The sequence below is a fragment of the Pelophylax lessonae genome (assembly GCF_965119305.1).
Source record: "Pelophylax lessonae genome assembly, chromosome: 3".
Classification (NCBI taxonomy): Eukaryota; Metazoa; Chordata; class Amphibia; order Anura; family Ranidae; genus Pelophylax; species Pelophylax lessonae.
In genome coordinates, this window is record NC_138770.1 from 214,281,126 (window position 1) to 214,305,992 (window position 24,867).

Here is a 24,867-nt window from a genome sequence, read left to right on the forward strand (position 1 = left end):
CCCGGCTTAGATACAATGTTACTAATTAGGCATTAGCATAGACATATCTTATACCTCCATATAACTTCATATGTATGTTGTTACTGTAGTAGGTTACAAAACAACCGTTAGTAAACACACATTTTATGTTAAATCTACAAGGTGGAAATGGTAAGTTGATCTTCAATTCATTTTACGATAGGCTTCATCAGGAAGTTACAGGTAAGTGATAAAGATGTGCCGTAATTGCCAAGCTGAGAGGGCCAAGAAACACGACCACGCAAAGGCCCAAAAAGGGCTATCAGCGAAAACCTAAGAGGTCAGTAGGGGACCTCAGGGAGAGAAATGGAGTGCGCTAGTTCTTCCACAGGATTTGTGTGCGCTTCCACATCCACCAACACCAAACCTGGCCATAGACTACTCAGCCACAAAGCATTTTACTGCAAGAGGAAGGATCTCCCTATTATTGAAAGTTAGACATTTGCAGTTCCTTTTGTTCCTAATAGATATTAGTAGGGTTGAGTGGTTCTTACCAGACTTTAGGGTTTTTGGTACCCGGACCCGAACCTGATCATTTTACTGTATGTTCGGAATCGAGTTCGGTGTTCGGCAATTTAATGGCGCGTTTTAAAAAGCTGCAGGGCAGCCAATCAACAAGCGTTTAACTTGTGTGCCCTTAGAAACCATCACAGCCATGCCTACTAATGGCATGGCTGTGATTGGCCAGTGCAGCATGTGACCCAGCCTCTATATAAGCTGGAGTCATGTAGCGCCGCACGTCACTCTGCTCTAACTAGTGTAGGGTAAGGCTGCGGCTGCTGCTTTGAGGGAGAGAATAGGACAGAATCTTTACTCAGAAGAACTCAGCAATCTACATAGATTTTGTTATGTGGGTGCAGTGCACAACCTTTTTACCCTGCCCTGAGCCCAGTGACAGAGAAAAATAACTTTTCCGTCTGTTAGTTAGGTGGGCGGCGGCGGACATTTTATGCCAGCCCTCAAATTTTCCACTCACCTACTCGCATTTTGCGAGTGGAAAATTATGTAGGGCGAGCTCCTGTCAGGGGAAGAGAGGAGAGGAAAGCCAGCCGAAGGATTGGATAATGTCAGCGGCGGATCATCCCGCTGTAACAGCTTTAATTGTAATTGCCGGGTGCTCGCCGACACACACAGTCCCATTTCCTAGCCCGGCTTTTTTGATAGACAGAACACCTGGCCAACCAGGACGTGTGACGTCTATCAAAGAGGCGGGGCTGTGTGTATCGGCGAGCACCCGGCAATTATAATTAAAGCTGTTACAGCGGGATGATCCGCCGCTCCGACATTATCCGGCCAGCAGTACTGATGGAGGGGGTCAAGCCGATCATCTCATGTTAAGGCGAGCCGGTACAAGGGAGGGTGGGATGGATGGATGAACGGTTGCCCTGGGCGTCTGTGACATGGGAGGTGGAGGGGGCGCTGCCAGGAGTGTTTCTGTGACTAGTGACAGGAGAGAGCGGGATGTGCTCTCTCTCTTCTCGCCGGGCTTCACACTCCTGTCAGTATAGCAGACATCAGATCGGGACTTCTTCTCCCCTTAAAGAGTCAGAGTGGAGGTGGAGCGGAGGAGAAGACAATTAATTTCTAAACCTTTGCACGGACAGCTGGCGGGAGAGATGCGGCTGCAGAAGGGGAAGAAGATTGCGGCTCAGGAAGGACACTGGATGTCAGATCCGGACTATACAGAGTTTGTTATCCCCTGTCCTCCGAGTCAAAGCAAGCAATGTGGAAAGGGGGCGGGTAACAAACTCTGTATAGTCCCATCTGACATCCAGTGTCCTTCCTGAGCCACAATCTTCTTCTGCTTCTGCAGCCGCATCTCTCCAGCCAGCTGTCCGTGCAAAGCTTTAGGAATAGGAATCGGCTTCTCTTAGGCTCCTCCTCCGCTCTGACATATGAAGAGGAGGATCACAGAAGGATGTGCCGCGCTGTATCTGAGGTCTGCATGCTGGAGGAAAGGGAGAACTACACTGGGGTACAAAGCTTATCCTGTCACCTCCCAAATTCCCATCTCAGCACAATTCCCCCCCCCCATCTCAGCCCAACCCCCCCCCCCCCTCCTAGCACAACCCCCCCATCTCAGCACAATTCCCCCCATCTCAGCACAATCCCCCCCTCCTAGCACAACCCCCCATCTCAGCACAATCCCCCCCTCCTAGCACAACCCCCCCATCTCAGCACAGTCCCTCCCTAGCACAACCCCCCATCTCAGCACAATCCCCCCTCCCTCCTAGCACAACCCCCCATCTCAGCACAGCCCCCCCCTCCTAGCACAACCCCCCCATCTCAGCACAATCCCCCTTCCTCCTAGCACAACCCCCTCCCCATCTCAGCACAATCCCCCTCTCCCTCCTAGCACAACCCCCCCATCTCAGCACAATCCCCCCTCTTAGCACAGTCCCCCCCTCCCATATTGATCCCACCTAGAAGTAATCATCTTCTCCCCACCCCTCCTGCTACAAATTCTCTTACCCCCCCCCCCCCAAGGACAATCCCCCAAAAAGTATTTGTACTAGGAGGGGTGGGGAGAAGATGATTACTTCTAGGTGGGATCGATATGGGGGGGGAGGGGGGTTGTGCTGGGATGGGGAATTTGAGAGGTGACAATATAAGATTTCTTCTAGCAGGGGAATTGGGGGGGGGAGGGTGCTAGGAGGAGTGATTCGTGCTGGGGGGGGGGGGGTGAGGATTTGTGCCAGGAGTGGGGATTTGGGGATCGTCCTTGTAGAGATTATTGGAATGGGGTGGGGGGATGGATTTGTGCCAGAACAGGAAGTCTTGGGGCTGTTAAAAAAGGATATTGGGGGGGGGCGTTGTGCCAGTAGGAATAATGGGGTTTTTTTGTGCTAGGGGGGAAATTTTGATGGGGGGGGGGGGGATTTGACGGGTAGGATTTGTCCTAGGAGGTGAAATTTGGGGGGGTACTAGGAGGGTGATTTGGGGGTTCCAGACCCTTGATGGGCACTGATTAGGCTGCACTGATGGGCACTGAAAACGTTGTTATTAATATTTATTTTTGTAACTTCTGCATTAATGCAAAAACATTTAACAGTGTAATTTTATGAGATAATTTATGAGGGCATGTTTAGGGGCGGGGCAGGGTAGGAGTTGGGTGGGGCAACTGGTGGCGAGTAACCCTTAAGGCTTGGCTAGTAGCTCAGGACATTAAATTTTGAGCCCTGTTTTATGCACTGCGTATGTGCTTTTGTGACATTCAAATCTCAAGCTTGAAATACTGCAATAATAATCTGGTTTTAAAAAGAACACCCTTTTTTGGCAATATCCTACATCTTTTGCTTTTGTAGCATTAGTTAGTGTTCAATTAAAGCTAGAAATACAGGTTTAATTTTCAGGGTTTAAGAAAAAAAAACCCTTTTTGGGCAAAATACACAATTTTACAGCCCTTTCTGCATCTGTACGTGTCAAATTCAAGCGTTATATACTGCTGTCAGATTCTGTTAGTAAAAAAAACACCCTTTTTGGGCAAAATACACAATTTTACAGCCCTTGCTGCATCTGTGATAAAAACAAGCTTGAAATACTTCAATAATTTTCAGGCTTTGAAAAAACACCCATTTTTGGTAATACCCTCCATCTGGGGCCTCTGCCGCATTAGTCAGTGTGCATTTTAAGCTATAAATATAGCTATAATTTTCTGGGTTTTTAAAAACACCCTTTTTGGGCTAAAATACACAAATTTATAGCTCTTGCTGCATCTGTACATGTCACATTCAAGCGTTATATACTGCTGTCATATTCTGTTAGTAAAAAAACACCTTATTGGGCAAAATACACAATTTGGCAGCCTTTGCTGCATCTCTCATTGTTAGATACGCCCTTTACATACTGTTGATCTATTCTGCTATTCAAAAAACACCCATTTATGGGAAAAAAAATATTTTTGCAGCGTTTGCTGCATATGTTACTGTGACATACACCTTTTAGATACTGTTCTATTCTGCTATTAAAAAAAAACCCATTTAGGGGAAAAATCTTAAATTGCTGCCTAGTCTGTTTCTGTACGTGTGAGATGCACCCTTTAGATGCTGTTGTTCTATTCTGCTATTCAAAAAACACCCATTTAGGGCAAGATCCTAAATTTGAGAAATATGAGAATGTCAAATAAGGGACGTGGCCCCCGGTCGTGGTGCTGCTGGTGGAGCACCTGTTGCAGGGAGAGGACGTGGTTGATCTGTGCCAGCTACACGCACAAGTGAAACACCTTCCTCAGGTGCGAGTAGGCGATAGAACCTGTAGCAGTATTTGGTCGGGCCTAATGCGGCTCTACGAATGTTGAGGCCAGAACAAGTACTGGAGATAGTATATTGGCTTGCTGACAGTCCCTCCACTTCCTTCACATTGTCTCCCACCCAGTCTCCTGCTGAAAGATCAGAGTTGACACCTGCAGCCGATGTTCATAAGTCTTTCACCTCACCCCCTTGCAAATCAGCCAAGCAGTCTGAGCCCCAAGTCATGCAGCAGTCTCTTCTGCTTTTTGATGACTCTGTTAGCAGGGTTTCCCAGGGCCATCCACCTAGCCCTGCCCCAGAAGTGGAAGAAATTGAGTGCACGATGCCTAACCACTTATGTTTCAAAATGAATACATGGGAGAACCATTGCAGCACATCTCGGATAATGACGAAACACAGGTGCCAACTGCTGCGGCTTTCGGAATTGTGCAGACCGACAAGGAGGGCAGGGGTGAAGATTGAGTGGAAGATGATTTGGAGGACGATGAGGTCCTCGACCCCACATGGAAACAACATCATGCAGGTGATCTGTGTAGTTTGGAGGAAGAGGCGGTGGTCGCACAGAGCCACAAGCACAGCAGAAGAGGGAGCAGGGTGCAAAAGCAGAGCAGCCGTCCCCTAGACAGTACGCCTGCTACTACCCAATGCAGCAAGGGACCGAGCACACCAAAGCCAGCTTCAGGAAGTTCCCTAGCATGGCAGTTCTTCAGACAATGTGCTGATGACAAGACAAGAGGGGTTTGCACGCTGTGCAATCAGAGCCTGAAGCGAGGCATAAACGTTGAGCATAACCTGCATGACCAGGCCTCTAAGTGAAAAGCATGAGCTGCAGTGGAGTAGACACCTCAAAAACCAAGAAAGGTCTCTGGCTCCTCCTGCTTCCTCTTCTGCTGCAGTCTCTGCCTCTTCATACACCTCTGTAGTTACAGTGGCACCTGCCACCCTGCAAACTGAGGATCTGCCAGAAACACCACCACCTGGGTCATCAACCATCTCCACAATGTCCCATGGAAGCATTCAGCTCTCTATCTCCCAAACATTGGAGCGGAAGAGGAAGTACCCCCCTACCCACCCGCGATCCCTGGTCCCAAATGCCAGCATTTCAAAATTCCTGGCCTTTGAAATGCTGTCATTCCGTCTGGTGGAGATGCAGAGTTTTAAAAGCCTTATGGCGGTGGCTGTCCCACAGTACGTCGTGCCCATCCCTTCCCTGCACAACCAAGTGGGGGACAAAATCAGGTGTTCACTGCGCAACGCCATCTGTGGCAAGGTCCACCTAACTACAGATACGTGGACCAGTAAGCACGGTCAGGGACGTTATATCACCCTAACAGCACACTAGGTAAATGCAGCGGTGGCTGGGCCTGAGGCGGATAGCAGTTTGGCACATGTCCTTCAACAACCAAGGATTGCAGGGCGCTTCAGTTTGCCTCCTGTTGCTAAGTCCTCCTACTCCGCTTCCTCATCCTCTACTGCCTCCTCATCCGGTCAGAGTAACACCTTCACCACCAACTTCAGCACAGCCAGGGGTAAACGACAGCAGGCAGTTTTAAAACTTGCCTGTTGGAGGGAAAAACCCCACACCACGCAGGAGTTGTGGAGGGGCATGGAACAACAGAACGATGAGTGGTTGGTGCCAGTGAGCCTCAAGCCCGGCCTGGTGGTGTGCGATAATGGGCGAAATCTCGTAGCAACTCTGGGCCTAGCCGGTTTGATGCACATCCCTTGCCTGGCACATGTGCTGAATTTGGTGATGCAGAGGTTCCTTAAAAATTACCCCGATATGTCAGAGCTTCTGCAGAAAGTGCGGGCCGTCTGTGCGCACTTTCAGCATTCTCACCCTGCTGCTGCTCGCCTGTCAGTGCTGCAGCGTATCTTCGGCCTTTCCGCTCAATGCCTCATATATGACGTGCCCAGAAGGTGGAACTCCACCTTGTACATGCTGGCCAGACTGTGCGAGCAGCAGCAGGCGATAGTGGAGTTTCAGCTGCAGCAAGCACGCGTGAGTCGCTCTGCGGAACAGCACAACTTCACCACCAATAACTGGGCCTCCATGTTAGACCTGTGTGCCTTGTTGCGCTGTTTCGAGTACTCCACCAACATGGCCAGTGCCGATGACGCCGTTCTCAGCATTACTCTCCCACTTCTATGCCACCTTGAAAAAACGCTTTGGGCGATGATAGAAGAGGATGTGGCACAGGAGAAGGAGGAAGAGGGATAATTTCCAAGGCTTTCAGGGCAGTCATTCACAAGTGGCTCCGAGGGTGGGTTCCTGCACAGGTACACAATTATCTACCAAGGGCACAGTTCTCGAGGATGACGAGGTGGAGGAGGAGGAGGAGATGGAGGAGGAGGAACCATGTTCACAGCAGGGTGGCACCTAGACCAGCTCATGGCCATCACTGGTACATGGCTGGGGGGATACAAAGGACACAGACGATACGCCTCCCACAGAGGACAGCTTTTCGTTGCCTCTGGGCAGCCTGGCACACATGAGCGATTACATGCTGCAGTGTCTCCGCAACGACCGCCGAGTTTCCCACATTATAACTTGTGCTGATTACTTGGTGGCCACGCTGCTGGATCCCCATTACAAGGACAACGTCCCATCCTTAAATCCCTCACTGGAGCGTGATCATAAGATGCACGAGTACAAGCGCACGCTGGTAGACGTGCGCTTGTACTCGTGCTGGTGGTGCCATTCCAAACTGATAGCGGGGGCACAGTGGAAGCAAAAGGCGAAGGCAGAGGAGGAGGAAGAGGTAGCCAATGCAGCTGGGGCACCGCCACCACCTCAGAAGGCAGGGTTAACATGGCCGAAATGTGGAAAAGCTTTGTCAGCAACAACCAGCACCACCAGCTGATATGGAACGTCTTAGCAGGAGGCAGCATTTCACCAACATGGTGGAGCAGTATGTGCGCACACGCCTACACGTACTGAATGACGGGTCTACCCCCTTCAACTTTTGGGTCTCCAAAGTGGGCACATGGCCAGAGCTTGCCCTTTACGCCTTGGAGGTGCTGGCCTGCCCTGCAGCCAGTGTATTATCTGAACGTGTATTTAGCACGGCAAGGGGCGTTATCACAGAAAACGCAGCCGCCTGTCTAGAGCCAATGTAGATAAGCTCACGTTCATTAAAATGAACCAGGCATGGATCCCACAGGACTTGTCCATACCTTGTGCAGAATAGACATGTATATCGGCCTTACCCAGCCATTGTTGTATTATTGATCTTTCTCACTCTTTTTGGGTATACCCTAATTAAAAAAAAAATAAAATTTAAAACAAAAACCAGTGTTGGCTACCTCGTCCTCCTCCACCGCCGCTTCCACCTACACCGCCACATCCACTGCCACCTCAACCTCCTACTCCATATGGACCTCTTCCTCCTAGATTAAGTTTATTATTTTTTATTTTTATGTTTTTTATGTTATTTTAACTTAAGCTTTTTCCCTATCCACATTTGTTCGCAGAGCACTTTCCATGCTCTTAACAACATGTTGCTGCCATTTGCAGCCCTCTAGCCCTTTCCATGACTTTTTTAGAGCCATTTTAGTGCACAAAAGTTTGGGTCCCCATTGACTTCAATGGGGTTCGGGGTCAAGTTCGGGTTAAGTTCAGGTGTCCGCTCAACTCTACATATTAGGACTAATCTTTCGTTATTCTGAGATTTGGATGTATCTGTATTACAGTACATTACAGTTTGTATTACAGTACAAAACAAATTTACAGAATTATCCGAATAACAAAAAGAAATTTGTCTGAATTTCCGAAATTCTAATTGAAATTCGACTCGAAATATACAGTACATCGAATTCCATTCGAATTCACACTGTAACATATTGTTGAAATCAAAAACTGTGGGTGCCATTTCGAAATAATGCAGTTTTTATTATTCCAAAGGTGATTAAAAGAGTAATTGTAGTCATTTGTTGGAGATTTTTCTTTCGTTCATTCACTTTGCAAGTGTAAAATTGATAAAAAGAAACCAGTAAAATATAAATATTTAAAAGCATTTGTACTTGACATTATTTTTTCACAGCTGGCTAAAAGATCTGCACAGTATTATACATAGTAAATTGTTGAAAGTAAGATATTACTTTTATTATTTAGAACACTTCCCATATTTTGAATAAACGTATTATTAATACAAACAAGATTAATATGTATAAATAAGAATCAGATGTTTGGTTACTCAGCTCCTTCATTGGAATCGAAAAAAAAATCTAAAATCTTCGATTCAACTGATTTGAAATTTATCAATTTGAAAGTTTTGAATCGAGAAAAAAAATCAGTAAATTTGAAGATAATTGGAAAAATACAAATAATTCCGAATACGAACCCTAAATACGATTTGAACAAATCAACTGAATTTAACTAAACTAAATAACTAGATTAACTAGTCTAAATGAAACAAAACATTTTTTCATCAAACACGTGTCTACTACTAGGGTTGATCGAACGGTTCGGGTCCACCATCGGTTCGGCCCGAACATTGGGTGTTCGAGGTTCGGCCAAATTTAGAACTTTTTGCCCAAAAAGTTCGGAATTCGGCAACCAGAACCAACCAAAATGCAATGCTTCAGGAAATGGGCTTTAAAAGCCCGTGATTGGACCAGAACCATTAGCAAAAGCCAATTGAGGGGGCAGGAGAATGCTAGGAATGTGATTGGAGTGACTAGGGGGTCCCTAGACCAATCATTAGTGAATACGCCCCCCAGTATATAAGATAGCCCCCGCCATATTCCTAGCATTGTTATACTGGACATGGAAGAGAGTGGAAGCAGTTCTTTTAATTTTACTTTAAAAGTGTCATTTAGCATTTATTAGTGTGAGGAAAGGGATATCTAGTGTAGTTAGAGTGCTCCTTTACACTTAAGTTAGCTTCAAAAATTTAGTTTCTGTAGGGAAAGTGTTAAGTGTAAGGGGACCGTAGTGTAGTGTAGGGTTAACTGACAGTGACTGCTATGGAAGGGCGACAAAACCCTTCCATAGCAGGGTGACCGCTATAGAGAAATGATCATTTCTCTGAGTTGCTTCGGGACAGGAATATGGCTTCTCACCAGCAAGTATTTTTCATGCTGCAGGGGTTGCCACTGCCAGTGCTTTTTTGAGGACATGTCTGATGTCAGACATGACATCTGAACATGTGTATAGGGGGTATATATACACATATATGTCTGTATATACCCCTAGACATATATAGGTGTGATAGTAGCAGAAATATATGCTTGCGCTAATGAAATCATTTACAGTAATATATTTCTGCTACTATCACACCTATATATGGCTAGGTGTCTTTATACATATAATTATGTGTGTATATATACCACTATACACAAGTTCAGATGTTTTGCCTGCCTCAAAAGAACCCAAAAAAATGCCAAAAAACGCTAGCGTCAAAAAAAAATGCCCAGGTGTGTTTTTGCTGGCATTTTTTGGGGGTTTTTGGAGGCAGGCAAAACATCTGAACTTGTGCACAGTACCACTATACACAAGTTCAGATGTTTTTCCTAACTGCAAAGAACCCAAAAAAATGCCTGCTATTAAACCGGCAAGGTGTGAAAACCGAGAAGAGAAGCCAACCCCCTGTGCTGAAAGTGTTCTAATACAAACAATCCTTTTTTTTTATGGTTCTGGACATGCTACAGAGCTGAAACTTCACAGGTACACCTTTTAGACCCCCCAGATACGAAATCCCACAAAAAAAGTTCTTAAAAATTTTCATTTTTGATAAAAAAGCCAATTATTGAAAAAATTTAAAAAAAAAAGAGAGATTTTTTGATTTTTACTTTGACATTTTACATTTTGAGGGGTGTGATGGTGTTCACCATCACTGGAATTTAAGGACAGATGGGTTGAATTGCTTCATATTTTTCAGCAAGGTCAATTGTTCCCTTTGCCATGAGGTTTCTGAGCAGGAAGTCCACTCCTATTATGGTCATCCCAGGAAGTTCTGAAGAGACGGTCGGTCAGAAAAGGACTTCCGTCTAACTTTTTAACCCCTGGAGGGATTTCTATGATTTTTGGTTATGTTTGCATTTGAAGTATGCTGATTCTGAAAATGTAAGTTTTATTTGAATGTGATGCATATTTTAGAAGTTATGAAAATGTTGCTTACTGCCTGAGGTGGCTATTGTCAGGTGTGCTAATGACCTCACCTGTTGTCTGCTAAGGGATATATTGACACTCAGAGGAATGTGTATTCAGGGCTTGTTAGGGAACCATTGTTCTGTGTCTGACTATTGTGTACATTGATTGCCCCCTGGGGCTTCTGTCTCCTTGCATTGGTCAAAGCTATCTGACCAATCCCTGTTGACTCATTTTCAAGTCCTCATTTGCATAGCAGCCCTCCTTGCATTGGTCAAAGCTATCTGACCAATCCCTGTTGACTCATTTTCAAGTCCTCATTTGCATGGATGTTCCACTTTCTGTATAAAAGTGTGCTGTGTTCTTGCAATAAACGTCTTCCTGTTTGAACTTACATACAGCTTGCTTGGTGTTTGTTCTAATGGATTCCGGACGATACATAGCTGTAGTTCGGATCCCGGATCCTTGGTTGACCGAACCATCAGACGTTGCGATCTGCAAGCTGACTTACTAGAAACAAAGGAGTGTCGGGAGAGCGGACAGAGCGAGCAAGGGTCTCGTCACAAGGGGTTTTCCCCTTTTTTTTGCACGTGGTAAATTCAGAGAGCCTACACTTTTAGCAAGCGCTGTGCTGCGGAAGAGTGTACACTGTTACATCCTTCCTATATATTTTTAATCAACATTTGGCTATAGCAGGCTGGTCCACAGCAGCTGCTTAAACTAATAGTTTAATTAATCTCCAAATAGTCATATTTAAATACCAATTCACAGTTATACTATGGTCTTAGTTTACATTTTTTCTCCTGGCGTGGGTGATTTATTATTATTTTTATAATACCGTCGGTCTTGCACAACTGTACTGGCCCCTTTCTTGTACTGATATTTCACTGCACACTGTGAGCTTTTCAATGCATCAGAAGCAGCAGTTCTTAGATAGAGCCTGTCTCATTTCCACTTGAAAAATGTCCAGCATCATTAAACCCTTCCATCCGCAGTCTTACTGTCTCTGGCCGGCGCCTTTCATATCAGTTCTTTAAATTATGGAGGTTCAGCATCACATGTGGATATTACCTGGAACACTTTTCATGTACATTAAGCCTACCTATGGAGGCCCATACATTGAGACTGAATCACCCCTTAAGGCATTTTGATATTTGCAAAACTCCTCCAAAGAACCAGCCCACTGCTTGCATCATGACTGAGGGCTCTTCAGAAGAGTACTGAGCAGTGGCAGCTGGTCCCATGTGGCGCAGGGGTGCTGCCTCCCCTATCCATGCATCCGGCCCCCTAATGTACATGCGGGGCGCCGGGCGCATGGAGTTCAATGGGGCTTTTTTTTTTTTAACCATGTGATTTTTTAACCATGTGATTAAAGCCAGAGGCTCTCACAGGCTAAAAAAAAAAAAGTTATGTGACAATGAAAATTTGCTATTGTCACACCTATCCTCCTCCTGGCCAATCAGGAAGCGGGTTTTGAGACCCGTTTCCCGATTGGCCAAAAGGAGACGCAGAAGACGGGGAAGAAGCCAAAGCTGTCGCCACCTGCTGCTGAGTGAGCGGAGGGGTTCTGCCTCTCCTCTCCTCTCCTGTCTCTTATCTCGCTGGGGTCTGGGGGGGGGGGATGGTGTGCAACCTGGTGTAGTCAGGGGAGGGGGGTATGGCGCGGTCGGTCTTCCGCCCCCCCCCAAAACCCCCCCGCCCATGGAGCACCAGCTGCCACTGGTACTGAGGCAAGCTGCTGTGATGTTTTCACAAAGGTATGTTCAGCAACCCTTTTGGTCCCTCTCACTAACCATGATCTGGATTGCATAAAGAAGCACAGAGACCTAGGGAAGATGTCACTGGGTCTAAAAAAAAAAAAAAGGAGTGTAATAAAAAATGAAATGTATTATTTAAAAACTCTATTTGCATGTTGATGGAGGGCCTAATATAGGCAGTGTAAACTTTGGCTTGTAGTATCCTTTCTGAGACTCCTATCTCTGCATGGAGGATCATCAATAATCTTCAGCATAACCACCAGCTTTTTTTATCCTAATCTCAATTTGGGCTCTGACACAGTAGCGCAGGAAACACCTGCCCCTAGCTAATAATGTCTGAAAAGGTATAATGACAGAGGTGGAAAAGAGTCAGGTGTTTGAGGCATAGGTCTTCTGTTTCTCCTTGGCCTGGATGCGGCCACTACTCAAGATTTTCAGTACTGCCACAAAGTGCAATCAGAAACCATCGTTTTTATTTATCCTGAGTTCACCAAACACTAATGAGACAAGGATCCTTTTGCTGTTCATGAAGGAATTTTGGGATTTGATGATCCATATGACTATACCTAGGGATCCGAGGCAAACAGACAACTCTCATTACCTTGGAAATACCATTTACATGTTTTAATTGTTCATTTCTGGATTTTTCTATGCCACATTTTGCAGATCGTATGTTTTAAAGAAAGAATGATACCCTAATTTGCTTAACTGCACAGTGCATCACTGAAACTATTTCTACTAAAAGTGAACAAAATGAGTCAGAAGTTAGAAACTTTCCCCATTTGTCTTCTGTACAGCCTCGGGCACCTTCAGCTGCCATATGTTCTCATTATCACCTGTTTAACGAAAAGTCAGTTCAACCACATGAAAACGTCTGTATTTCTCTCTGCAGCTAAACAGAAGAATAGAGAGTTTCTACCAATTTGTTTTTCTGCATTTAAAAGGGTCAGTTCACTCAGTTATGGCATATGAAATCACCCATTGGGTAAAATGTCTCCTTCAGAGTCCTCAGCAATTCGTTTCTAGTCATGAAGACTTACTATTCTTGTGGTAACAAAAAGATTCTCACACCACTGTTGCAATATCTGTAATGTATCATAAGAAAGTTCAAGCGGTGTTAAACCCAAAACCAAAAATGTAATATATTGCAGCTTACCAATCATTAGATATGGCGGCTTCTTTCATTTTCTTTTCTTTTTTTTTTCATGAAAAATATATTAATTTTCTTTTCTTAGGCTGTATCCCTCTGTTTTCACCTGGTGATCTGGCCACTAACACACCTTCTGTATTAGCATGCCTACACCAGTGTTTCCCAACCAGGGTGCCACAAAGAGACTTCAGGCGAGCTAAAGGATAAAAAACTTTCCCAACTAAGGCAGGGAGTTAAATGAAACATTCTTAACTGCTGGCTCAAACCTTTTTTATTTTTTAATGTGGTGCTGGTCTGGTGCATTTTAAACTTGCATGTAACCTCTTCTGAGACTTTGGGCTGTGTAGGCTGCCCACCCATGCCCTACCAAGTGATGCTGTCATCAATTTCTATGGAGCACATCAGGAGCCCAACCAGCATCCTTGGTTTCCCCTCACTTGGCTCCATCATAGCTGATAGGAAGGTATGGGTCAGTGGGGGGTGGGGCTGTCTGTGCTGCTCTCCTCTGAGTTCATATGGAATTCTCCTCCCCTAAATTATTCCCAGACAGTTGGAGGTGGTGGGCGAGACCAAGGGTGAACAAGCGGCTGCTTTGACTAATGCAGAAGCTGAAGTTGGAGAAGTAGAGATAGCAGCCCTGCAAGTCTTTAAAGTAGATCTCCACCCAAAAGGGGAAGCTCCGCTTATTTGCCTCCTGGTTTTGACAGGTACCCACTCCTACTCTCAGCTGAGTTCCCCACGGCGAAGTCATCCGGAAGTTAGGCCCCCCTCCTTCTTCCCCCACTGCCAGGCCGTTCACAAAATGCAGCGCTCTTCGAGCATGTGCAGTAGGGAACCCAGTTTACCTTACCTGAAATGGCGGACGGCAGCACCTGAGATTAAAAAGTCGGCTCAGGTAAACACACCGTGGGATCCCTGGACAGGTAAGCGTCTTAATATTAAAAGTCAGCAGCTACAGTATTTGTAGCTGCCGACTTTTAATGTTTTATGAAGGAGCACAGAGCTCCTCTTTAATGTCCAGTGGTGCAGTAAGTGCCTGATGGAGAGAGGCTTCTCCAGCAGGAATTCCATGCTTCTTCTCACTCACTGATTACTGAAAGCTACTACCATACTTCTCACTGACTGACACTACATAGTGCTCACTGACTACCCTACCACTGCCTCACAACCTACTTTGTTCACATCAGGTGTGGTGCCAGAATGCCTGCGAAATCGTGTGATTTCCTGCACCACACAAAAATGCTTTGCAGATGAACGTGGGTGCCATTAATTCTTAGTACCACTCACACAAATCTAGGAAATGCATAAGCATTATATATATATATATATATATATATATATATATATATATATATATATATTAAAAAAGAATAGCGCGCAAATGCAAAAGAAATAACTACCAAATCTGAAGACAATCCATAAATAAAAATGGGGGTTTGGTCCCACCATATGGCCATATCGTGCTCAAGCCCACTACTGCGTCAAAGTACCCCATTATCAGTGGGTCCTACACTATCCATGAAAAAGAGATGAATCCAGCCTTTCTTACCCTTGGAGATAATACTCCTTGCTGGGAAGGATGTGCAAATGCACTACAGGGGACTCTTCCTATATCCACTTGATGGTGGACACTGATTGAGTACAGGTGTGTGTGGGGGGTGGGGAGGGTTGCTCAACCTCGATAGTCTGGTCAGACCCAATACTATTCTTTTTTAATATACATGTCTCTTGGTTCATAGCTGCAGCAGCTTTAGAAATACATGGGTATGCTCCCCCAAATTTTTTGCCTATATATATATATATATATATATATATATATATATATATATATATATATATTTTTTATTTTTTTTTTTTTTTAGCAGAGATCCTAGAGAATAATATGGAGATTGTTGCACTTAATGTCATAACGTATTTACGCAGCGGTCTTACAAACTCCAATTTTTTTTGGAAAAAAATTCACTTTTCTTAATTAAAAAATAAGAAAACAGTAAAGTTAGCCCAATTTTGTACATCGACTCAGGGAAGTGGTTGTACCATGAAGATGCCTGCAGCTGCAGGCATCAGCCTGGTACCGTACTTTAGAGCCAGCGGTCGGCTTCCAAAAGATAACAGCCGATGCGGCTTGGGAGCCGCTCGGCCAGTAACCCAGCGAGCGGGAGGAGACGTCCCCCCTCCTGCCACCTTTTTCTGCTCTGCCCGAGTCTCCTGTTCCACTGGGAGACCTGAGCAACCAGCCAGCACGTCCACCGGCTGATCAGAGTCTCAAAAAAAGGCGTATTCGGCTTTGATCGGGTCTCCGATGTATTACTTGGAAACTGCGTCATGACGCCACTTCAGGTTTACTCGGTGGCTAACGGAGCCTAATTTAAAAAACTGTCAGTATTCAAAAATGTCGATTTCGGCATTTTGAATAATTTGAAGTGCAGTGGGGGGGGTTTGAGGTCTTTTAGACCGCTGATCCCTCCATAAAGAGTACCTGTCACTGCCTATTACTGTCACAAGGGATGTTTACATTCCTTGTGACAGCAATAAAGTGATCAGATTTTTCTTTTTTTTAAAACTGCGCTAAAAATAAAAAATTTAATAAAATAAATAGGAAAAAAAAAAACTTAAAGCGCTCCCGTCACTGTGAGCTCGCGCACAAAAGAAAACACATATGTAAGTCGCGCCCGCAAATGTGAGGTATCGCCGCGATCGCCAGAGCGAGAGCAATAATTCTAAAAAAAGACTCCCTCTGTAACTCTAAACTGGTAACTGTTAAAAAAATTTAAAGTGTCTATGGAGATTTTTAAGTACCGTAGTTTGTTGCCATTCCACGCATGTGCGCAATTTTTTAAACGGTAACATGTTAGGTATCTATTTACTGGGCGTGACAACATCTTTCACAACATACAAAAAAAGTGGGCTTACTTTACTGTTTAGTTTTTTTAAATGCAGTGACATGTATTTTTTCCCAAATAATTGTGTTTGAAAGAACGCTGCGCAAATACCGCGTGACAAAAAATATTGCAAAAACAGCCATTTTATTCTCCAGAGTTTTTTGCTTAAAAAATATATCTAATGTTTGGGGTTTCTAAGTAATTTTCTAGCTAAAAATACTGATTTTAACTTGTAAAAAGCATGTGTCAGAAATAGGCTTGGTCCTTAAGTAGTTAAAGCCAGCCTCCCAGGGACAGGAACTGCTTATACATAATTATACATAACACTGTGATACTAGCAGCTAACAAGAGAGAGCAGTAGGTCCCTACACACATTGAAACCAAACTCAAGCTCACACATTTGAAGCAATTACAGCAAACAGTTCTGCTTGATGCGCGATAGAGATTTTACATAAATAAATAAACACTGACCATTGTAAGCAACCCTGTTGGTGTTAAATAATTTTCTCAACCTTCTAACTGCTACATTTGCAGGATAGCTTGTTCTGTTGAAAAACAGCTGCCTTGCTGGCAGGATCACCAGATAATAATAAAAGAAAGAAAGCCAAAAAAGTAATACGGCCATCACATCTAAAAATTGGTAGGCTGCAAAAGTTTGAGTTTGGGTTTAATACTGCTTTCAGCAAGTGAGGCCAACTTGAAATAACCTGCAATAGATGGGTATCTTATCTGCAGCTGCTATAGTGTACATAACTTGTGATAGGCCTTGCAGGTGTTTAGACAAAACAAAACGCTCAGAGAGAGATCAAGCATGCATCAGGAAGGAAGGTGGAGGCTTAGGAGCATATTTGTGTATATATGTGGAAAAAATGAATGTTCCTCCAATCTCAGACAGCACATTCACCTACTGGGTCATTCATACCTAAATAAACACATTTACTGAAATTAGTTTGCTGAATAATGTTGCATGTACTGCCATTTGCTGCACATCTGAAATTCCCGTTCTTCAATGAGAATATAATTTCTCAGACAAATGTAATTGGCACCCTGCCTGGCAGATAGAAAACAAGGGGTTTTATTAAAGTTTTCCCTTTTGCCTTCTATGGAGTACCACGGTGCTTACTCCTGCTTGCTTCCATATTCCCATATCCTTCTGAATTTTTCTGCACCTGCTTAGAGCTAATCTGGTCTTACATTGTAAAATCTGATCATATGATCTATTTTGGATTTACCAATTGCTATGCAATACAATGCCCAACTTGACTGGGTATATATTGAATGGATTGTTTAAGTAGGCTCTCAAACTACATACAACCATGTAAAAAGAATACACCCAATGGAAATGACTCATGTTTGAACAGGCAAATATCAGTTCCTCATTCAAACAGTGCCTATAAAGAAAGGGGATATACTTTAACAAATGACACATAAATTGGTCCAGTCAAGTATGGTGTTCCTCAGGGCACTTGAAGAAAATATTCATTACACATTTTAAATGACTTCTAATCGTTCCTGGGCGAGATGGCCTAGCAGATTTAAATATTTATCTATTGTATATAAGTACCCTGGCTTGGGGGACAAACTGTGATGCTGAAAGCAGATACCCTATATGCTAATAGTATTACTGCATGGTATATAGTGGCTAAATAATTTATTTCTATGCAAATGTGCTTATTTGTCTATTACACTGCGGGGTGATTTACTAAAACTTGAGAATGCAAAATATGGTGCAGCTCTGCACAAAAACCAATCAGCTTCCAAGAATATGATTGGCTACCATGCACAGTTGCACCAGATTTTGCACTCTCTCGTTTTAGTAAACCAACCCCTGTGTGTTATGCTATAAGGAAGGAACTCCAGTTGGTGTAAGTACTACTCTCTTTCCATGAGGAAAATTGACAGCTACCTAAAGGACTTGTTTGATTTTTTTGGCCTAGCTAATTCAGCCCAAGAGTTGACCATGACTGATGCTAAAAGAACTCCAAAATTTCATTTCAGGATCTTCAGGTAACTCAAAAAGTTGGTGTCAAAGTGCATCCATCTACAATAAGAAAGATATGGCACCAATTTAACCTGCATGTGTCAGGAGATGTGTCAGGGAAAAATCCAAAAAGAACATTGGAGCAAGACTACAGTTTTCCATTAAACGTATAGGCAAAGACCAGGTATTCTGAAACAATGTGCTGAGGACAGGTAAAGCAAAGATAAATTGTTAGGCCAGTCACAGTAGAAATGTTGACATGGCAAAAACCTAAAACTAAGATTCAAGCAAACCTTTAACTCCCTCCCATCCGCGCTACAGCCTATATACGGCTGCAGCACGGACTTGAATTTTCGGGAGGCCGTTTTTAAACGGCCTCCCAGTGACACGCCCCCCGCGCACTCCCGCGAGCGTGCATCGGGGAGAATCTGTGTCGGCCGTGTCCCTTGGACACGGCCAATCACAGATCGTGGTGAATGGCCAATCACAGCGGCCATTCACCACGTGATCAAGCCGTCCAATGAGAGATGATCTCATATGTAAACATATGAGATCATCTCTCATCGCCGGCGCTCCTTCCTCACACAGACACTGCAGTGTGAGGAAGGAGGGGGAGCCGACAGCCGCTGGGGACACAGAGAACTGTAATCAGGGTACTGATCACCAGTGCCCTGATTACTAAAGGTAAAAAACCACACACATTGCCCCCCATCAGTGCCCACAGTGCCCGCCATCAGTGCCCCCCATCAATGCCCACAATCAGTGCCCATAGTGCTGTCAGTCAGTGCCCATCAGTGCCTGCTCATCTAGGCACTGATGAGCACTGACTGGCAGCACTATGGGCACTGAGTGTGGGCACTGATGGTACTGCCCATCAGTGCTCATCAGTGCCACCCGTCAGTGTCCATCAGTGCCATCCGCCAGTGCCCATCAGTGCCACCTATCAGTGCCCATCAGTGCCGCCCGTCAGTGCCGCCTCTCAGTGCCCAGCAGTGCCACCTCTCAGTGCCACCTCTCAGTGCCCAGCAGTGCCGCCTATCAGTGCTCATCAGTGCCGCCTATCAGTGCCGCCTATCAATGCCGCCTATCAGTGCTCATCAGTGCGGCATATTAGTGCCACCTCATCAGTGCCCATAAGTGTCACCTCATCAGTGCCCATAAGTGCCACCTCATCAGTGCCCATGAGTTCAGCCTATCAGTGCCCATCAGTGCCGCCTCATCAGCGCACATCAGTGAGGGAGAAAAATTTATTTTCAAAATTTACTCGCAGAAAATAAGAAAAACTTTTTTTTTTTTCAAAAATTTCTGTCTTTTTTCTTTTTTTTTTGTAAAAAATAAAAAACCCAGAGATGATTAAATACCACCAAAAGAAAGCTCTATTTGTGTGAAAAAAATGATAAAAATTTCATATGGGTACAGTGTAGCATGACCGCAATTGTCATTCAAAGTGTGCGAGCGCTGAAAGCTGAAAATTGGCCTGGATGGGAAGGGTGTTTAAGTGCACAGTAGGCAAGTGGTTAATAATACCAAATGTGAAGTATGGTGGTAAAAGGTACGGTGGACTATATGTCACAGCTGTTTAGGTCTTCACATCCCAGGACTGATTAATTTATCTTAGCTCATAAACTCATAAAAGATTGGAATAGATATAAAAAAGGGAAAGGATAGACCTTCCTATAGAGTAGTAACCCTTTTTTAGAGCTATAAAAACCATAGGAAAACAGCTCACAAAAAAGGGGGCTTGAGTAGCTCTAAATTTTCACAAGCATCTTAATATTAGTTGCCTAATGGCCACCAAATAAACAGCATGTGTGGGGAAAAAAAAATTCTAAATCCTTAGCAACAATGATCAGAAAATGGCAATAGACCTCCTCAGCCAGCTGCATGTGTCCGTGATGATGTCACCACTATCTGTAAGCTAAATGTAAGAAGCTGTCGACCATCTATTTCTTCCCACTTACCACCAATGCAAGGAGCCTTCTTCCCACTGACCTTATTATAAGAGCTTTCTTACCACTTATCACAAATATAAGAAACATCTTCCCCATCACACCAGTGTAAGGGCATTCATTCTTTTTCCCACTGATTACCAGTCTAACAATATAGAATCAAGATCTTCCCCATCACACTTGGCTAAAGCAGCCTATACACAATTTGTAATACCAAATAGGCAACCAAAATACATAAAAGGTGTGGCGTTGAATCAATTAAAGTGGAAAAAAAATGAATAGCAATTCATCCAAAGTGTAGAATTAAAAAAAAAAATATATATATATATATATATATTTTTATATATGTAACAAACTGTGTAGTAATTCAATAAAGTCCTTGATAAATATTATACAGAAAGTCTAATTGCATCAAATACAGAAAAGTGAAGACAAGACGACAGGAAGAAATGTTCATGAAAGTAATCTTCAATGATGTGCAGAGCACCATGCAATGCAAATAACTGTGAAATTCGGTGCCAACATGAAGTTGCCTCTTACCCTGTAATGTGGACCATGCTTATTAATGTAGCACTACTCCCTTGGGAGCTGCTGGTTACGGGTTCCCCTGAGTTACCATAAGCAACACCATGACAATTTGACATTTTTCCCAAGTGTTTTAGCTCAGTCAGGAAACAGTCCAGTAGCTTTGGTTTTTGTGTTTTTATTTGGAACTTGGATAGGAGAAGGGAATGAGTGGGATACTCCAACTTTATACACTATGCACAATAGACTGGGACGACTTGAAAATGCTGAGTAATGCTGAGTGACGCTGAGTAACGCTAGTCACGGCTAGGTCGCTGTATCACTTTGCCCTTAGCTGTAAAGTATTTTTGAATGAGCTTTCTGAGGTACACTGTATCCTGAGGTAAACTGGATTGTGCTGCAGAACAACTTCAGGGCCCTTCATGGCACCCCCTTTGTTCCTAATCTTCAGGGTCAACTACACAGCACCCCCTTTACTGATACACTCCTTGTGTGAGCTAGCTTCTTGATTCCCTGACTTCTCTGGAATGGTCCCCTCTCCTTGGCAGATCTCTTGGTACTCACGATACTGTTTTTCCCAAGATGATTCAGCCAGCATCTCCACTTGAATGCGCTCTGGATCCTCTGCAGCTCAGCTCCACACACCTGGTTCACTAGGCCGACCGCCTGAACCACCTTCCTCACAGCTACAGAAGGAGAGACAGCCGTCCACCTCCTCCTGGGACTTTGCTCCCGCCAAAAGACACCCTGTCACATGCTCCCTCCAGATGTATTGCCCATCCCAGGATGCATTGTGGCAATGCCCGTCCCCTGGGACAGCCATAAACCCTGGGGTGCTACTGGTCAGGTTTCCTCCACTGTCCAACACGCTCCCTTATTGGATACAGTGGGGAGACTCCCTTAGACCTAATAAATCACAACTGAAAACATATGACAGACCAAACTAACAGATCAGGCCCTCCTGAGAAGCAGAAAAGAGCCACCAAATGCATTTTCCTAGCACCTACATAGGAGGGTGCTACATTAAACAATGGTCAACAAAGCTTGTTTCATATAAGCCACATATATGGTTTCTCTAGTTCCTGTCACCAGCGTGTTATCACTTCATGGCAAGTAAAAATGTCAGCCTCTTACTCTACAATGTGGACCATTACCAATTAAATGGCCAAAAGTGCTTTTAGATGAGTAAGGGTCTCCCCGTGCTGCAGCTCATTCGATCATTCCAGCAGCAGTCAGCTCCAAATGAGAAAGCAACAAACAAACATCATAGCACAATAAGTTCCAAGCCAGGCCTCTTTAATACCAAATAGTACAATTGCAAAACAGATGTTTCAATGCCACTATACATACTTAGAAGCAATTCAAACCAGGCAGTCTCTGAATGTGGAATACCAGCCATCATATAGCACATATAGGCCTCATCACATATAGGCCACACCCAAAACATTTTGTCAGGAGATTATGTCTTCAGGGGGATTGGCCATATGAATTCCATTATGCTGCAATCCTTAAAAAGTCACCCAGGCAGCGGTCACCAGGAGTTAACCCTTAGCAGTTACCATGTTGGTGTATGCAAAAAAAATAAAGCTCATTCGAGACCTCTTGTGGTTAAAAAGAAAAATAGTAGTAAAACATCTTAATAAAAACAAATAATTATATCAGACAGACTACCCAAATTTTATCAGAAGCTGCCTGCTTGGAAAGCTACAAATATCCATCTATACGTTTTAATCTTTATTGTTCAAAAAATACATTCAAAATACAAAAAAAAAAAAAATTTTATGAACAAGCAAAAAATATATAAAAATAGAAAGGGGAGCAAGAACGTGTACAATCCCTTTACATCATGATACTGATAATATATATATATATATATATATATATATATATATATATATATATATATATATATATATATATACAATTGAAAAAAAATGTATACATGAAAAATACAACTACCAAATTATAAAAAGTATATATTAAAATGAAAATAAAAAAGGACACCTATAACCCGAAAAAAAAAATGAAATTGTATGATAACACATTTACTAGAAGATTACTATTCCATGTATTATAGAAATGTTCCTCAAAACATAAGAAATGGTAATATTTAAATTGGTATGCCTATCAAAATACACTGCTCAAAAAAAATAAATGAACACTTTGAAAACACATCAGATCTCAATGGGGAAAAATATGGGGCTGGATATCTAAACTGATATGGACTGGGTAATGTGTTAGGAATTAAAGGATGCCACATCCTTTAATGGAAATGAAAATGATCACCCTACAGAGGGCTGAATTCAAAGACACCTTGAAAATCAAAGTGAAACAATGATGCAGCAGGCTAGTCCATTTTGCTGAAATTGAATTGCAGCAACTCGAAATGGTACTCAGTAGTTTGTATGGCAATGTCGGGGCATGCTCCTAATGGGATGACAGATGGTGTCCTGGGGTATTTCCTCCCAGATCTGGACCAGGGCATCACTTGGCTCCTGAACAGACTGAAGTGTAACCTAGGCCGTAGGATAGACCGAAACATAATGTTCCAGAGGTGTTTTTACTGGATTTAGGTCAGGCGAGCGTGGGGGCCATTAAATAGTATCAATTCCTTCATCCTCCAGGAATTGGCGGCATACTCTCACCACATGAGACTGGGCATTGCTGTGCACCAGGAGGAACCCAGGACCCACTGCACCAGCGTAGGGTCTGACAATGGGTCCAAGGATTTCATCCCGATACCTAATGGCAGTCAGGGTGCCATTGTCTATGCCTCCCCAGACCATCACTGACCCACCACCAAACCGGTCAGACTTAACGATGTTACAGACAGCATAAGTTCTCTATGGCTTCTCCAGACCCTATCACATCTGTCACATGTGCTCAGGGTGAATCTGCTCTCATCTGTGAAAAGCACAGAGCGCCAGTGGTGGACCTGCCAATTCTGGTGTTCAATGGCTAATGCCAATCAAGCCCCACAGTGCCAGCCAGTGAGCACAGGGCCCACTAGAGGAAGTCAGACCCTCAGGCCACCCTCATGAAGTCTGTTTCTTATTGTATGGTCAGAGACATTAACACCAGTGGCCTGCTGGAGGTAATCTTGTAGGGCTCTGGCAGTGCTCATCCTGTTCCTCCTTGCACAAAGGAGGCGATACCGGTTCTGCTGATGGGTTAAGGACCTTCTACGGCTCTGTCCAGCTCTCGTAGAGTAACTGCCTGTCTCCCGGTATCTCCTCCATGCTGTTGAGACTGTGCTGAGAGACACAGCAAACCTTCTGGCAATGGCATGTATTGATGTGCCATCCTGGAGGAGTTGGATAGCCTGTGAAACCTCTATAGAGTCCAGGTATCGCTTCATGCTACCAGTAGTGACAGTGACCCTAGGCAAATGCAAAACTAGTAAAAAACAGAAAAGATGAGTAGGGAAAAAAATGTCAGTGGCATCCACCTGTAAAACCATTCCTGTTTTGGGGGTCATCTCATCGTTGCCCATCTAGGGCACTCCTTGTTAATTTCATTAACACCAAAGCAGCTGAAACTGATTAACAACCCCCTCTGCTACTTAACTGACTGGATAAATACCCCAGGAGTTGAATTGACTTGATGTCATACTCTGATTAAAAAGTGTTCCTTTCATTTTTTTGAGCAATGTATATAAGAAAAAATGTAAACATGTAAAACATTAGAATACCTATGTCACTCGTAGTTCAGCTGTTGTTAATATAGTGTAGCACCCTCCAAGGTAGGTGCTAGGTAAAGTATAGTGGGCCTTGTCTGCTTATCAGCATGGCCATGATTTTCAGCTAGGCTGGCATGTGTTCCCAGGTGTGCCTGTTGAGTTGGGGAGTCTCCCCACTATGTCCCAATGAGGGCTCTCATTGGGCAGTGGAGGAAACCTGACCAATAGCACACCAGGGCTTGTATCCATCCTGGAAGGGCAGATTCTGACGCAGAGCATTCTGGGAGGAGGTATAAGTCTGTGGGGAACACATGACAGGTGGTCTTTGGTGGGAAGCAGTCCTGTCAGGAAGAATCGGGTATCTCAGGTGGCTGGCCTGAGGGGATACAGGGCTGAGCTGAGCTGCAGGAAGGATCCAGAGTGCTGAGGACCAGCGGAGCTGTGGGGGTCAAGTTCCAGGAAAGCATTCTGAGTTGTGAGTACTGTGAACTGTCCCTGGGGGTCTGCCTAGTCAGAGGGGACCACTCCAGAGAAGGTCAGAGGGATCCAGGAGCTAGCTAGGCGGTGGAGAAATAGAGTAAAGGG